This window comes from Aplysia californica, unplaced genomic scaffold (genome assembly GCF_000002075.1).
Source record: "Aplysia californica isolate F4 #8 unplaced genomic scaffold, AplCal3.0 scaffold00305, whole genome shotgun sequence".
In the NCBI taxonomy this organism is placed as follows: Eukaryota; Metazoa; Mollusca; class Gastropoda; order Aplysiida; family Aplysiidae; genus Aplysia; species Aplysia californica.
The window spans coordinates 667,548-670,917 of NW_004797575.1; positions in this window are offsets into that span (position 1 = coordinate 667,548).

Here is a 3,370-nt window from a genome sequence, read left to right on the forward strand (position 1 = left end):
TGATGATGATGATGATGATGATGATGATGATGATGATGATGATGATGATGATGATGATGATGATGATGATGATGATGATGATGATGATGATAAACAACAGACACAACAATAGGATTATAGCATTAGTACATTCTTAAAACTTAATATCACTTTGAAGAAAACCCCCATCCTCTCAGACTGTTAACACAACACTGGATTATAGTGATTTTATTTTGTGTGTTGTTGTTGTTTTGTTGTTGTTTTAACATTTCATGTAATTCATATAGTTATTGTTTGTTGTTGTTGTTGTTGTTGTTGTTGTGGGTGTGCGTGGTAGCCTATCCGTTCGAAATGTTTGGAGCCCTGAAGAGCGTGCTCTTCGCCAGGGCCACCGCCTCCCTTGGGTTGTTGTTGTTGTTGTTGTTGTTGTTGTTGTTGTTGTTGTTGTTGTTGTTGTTGTTTTTGTTGTTGTTGTTGTTGTAGTTGTTGTTGTAGTTTTACATCTCATATACTTCAAATGGTTATTGTTTATTCTAACATTCGTTATTCAGAGAACCACGGTCACAACAACGATCATCCTGGACGACAGCGCGCTGGGCACAGCAGGTATTCAGGTGGTGGCGGCCACACTGAGAGGGAACCAGGACGTCAAACGACTGGTGAGTGAACCGTTCTTCGAGGCCCAGATACAACTTGTCCTGTCACCAGTGTGGACAGTTTCTCTACAATAACTCACTTAGGATGTGCATCCTGGTCTTTAGACAGCGCTTCAAGATGCAGTTTTCTGGGAAAAGGGGGACGGGGCACTTTAGAAAATTGTTTTAATTTTAGATGTATGTTTCATTTATATAAATATAATAATTTTTCTCCACAAAATCTAAAACCTTAAAAGGCAGGCAACAGCAGGCTTACTATAAAATATGCAAATTAAAGTTTTGATTTGTGTATGATGGTTCAAAATGTGCCACATCACAGTATTCGGTCTGCTGCTGACTGGACATTGTTAATATGTTTTCGCTACATCCTTAAAAAGTTTCTACTTGTCATTTCCTCTTTGGAACCATAGTGCAGCTTGACCCATCGGTGTAATAATTACTTTAGGGTGTAAGCTTTGTCTTGGTTGTGACCCAGGTTAGCACATTCAGTGTGCCTGAGCACACCTCTCACCCCATTATGTCACATAGAGAAGTGATCAATCCTTTGGTATACAACCTTAGAAGAAAGTCAATCTGAGCCACAAATTGGAACTTATAAAAAATAAAAAATATAGCGCATATCCCCGCTCAACAGCAGGCTCTATGCGCTTTACACTATATTACTACCCCAGCAGACCATAGAACACTCCGAAACATTCTCAGCTTCCCGGGTAGCGTACAGTGCAAGTAGCTGATTAAGCGCTCAAACACTAACAAACTGACAAGATATTTCGATGTCTATAGCCGGATACCCATTCCCACCTGGGTGAAGTGAGGGAAATTCGTGTAAAGTGCCTTTCCCATGGACACAACGTCGGACCCCTGAGGGGATTCGAACCCACGACCTTACGGTTGCGAGTCCGAGAGCCTAACCACTAGGCCACCGACGCCACATAGAGAAGTGATCTATCTTTTGGTATACAACCTTAGAAGAAGTCAATCTGAGCCACACATTGGAACTTATAACGGATATACAAGGTCTCCGCTCTCGGTGGGGCCACGTTCAGGTCGCTGCGATGCCATGCGCGAGAGACACTTACGAATTTTAAGAAAAAAAAAGGGGGGGGTGGGGGGTAAAAATTACCTCTGCCCAGTCTTTCTAAAGTCGAACCAGAATGATGCTGTCATACTATCAGCGAATCTAATGTAACGGTTATAAGGCGCTTCACCATCGCACGCAGAAGACTCGAGTTCGATTCATGTCCGTCTTTCTGCTGGGACGTTGCATCCCTCTCAGCCCGGGTTGTCCCTGAAGAAGCAGCCCTGTTTGTCACAGGCCCACCTCGACTTGACTGTGCTCTGCATTATGGAAGTTATCACGGTCACTCTCAAAAAGAGTAAATGAATGATTGATTAATTGTATGAATTGAATTTCATTTTGCAATTGTTTTTAACGAAAGACCATTCATTGGTGAAATATTACAGAGTAATTTGTTTTGATTAGCATACAAAAAGGAAGAAATATTAAACAACACGTGCAGAATTGACATTTTAGAAGGACTATCTCTACACCACCAATTTGAAGGTGGAGAATAAAAAAACTAAAGTTATAACTACAGTGTTAAAGTGCTGTAATTATGACAAACTGGGCCTGTGACAAACTGGGCCTGTGACAAACTGGGCCTGTGACAAACTGGGCAGCCCGTCCCTGGCAGGTGGCGAGGAAGCCATCTTCCTTAATGGTGTAAAAGTTGTCGATGGGGACGTAAAGCATCTTTATCTAATAATAGTATGATAATGGGTGGTTGGCGGGTGCTCTGGAGTGGCTGGCTTTTTCTTTCCTATCAAACATCTATTGTCCTTATCTCTCCTCCTTTTGGGGTGGGGGGGTGTTTGTTACTCTCTTGTAACACATCTAATCCTCGGCACTTATATGACCGTATTGTGTTGCAAGTGCCGTAAAACACTTATTAAAACTAAAACTAGAATATGTAATATCATATCGAGACTGCACGAAAAGCAGATACCGGAGCTGACATTTTTGTTGTTGAAATTCTTCAACAGAGCCTAAAAGGAAATCTTCTTGGGACGCTGTGTTTGTTAAAAATCTTGTTTCATATGGGGACACTGAAGTTTATCAATTTAGCAGGTACATTTGAATTCGTTAGCCTACATTCATGTTCATAACATACCGGAGCTGACATTTTGAAACTCTTCCACAGAGCCTTAAAGGAAATCTTCTTGGGACTGAGAGTGCAATGGAAGCTGTGTGCTTTATCTTGTCTCATGTGGAGGAACTCAAGTTTATCAATTTAGCAGGTACATTTGAATTCACTACGTTTAAGCTCACATTCTAAAATAGAAAAAAAAATAATCTAAAAAATCAATTCCCAGGCACAGGATGAACACTAATCAATGCATCGTGAGTTTGTGATATAGAAATGCATCTCTGCTGTTTTGCGATTCAAATTTTTTTTTAAGATAGAAAGAACCCCCCCCCCTCCCTCCCCAGTAAAAGCAAGATATATTATTCGAGAAAATATTATCTCGCTGTCTCGCGAACTCTTACTGTATCGCCATCTCCACACCCACCCACCCCCTCTTCTCCGAGTGTGTGTGTGTGTGTGTGTGTGTGTGTGTGTGTGTGTGTGTGTGTGTGTGTGTGTGTGTGTGTGTGTGAGTGTATGCATGTGCATGTGTATCACGTGTAAAGGTAGGCTAACATGTGTTTGTTCGTTTGTTCGTTTGTTTGTGTA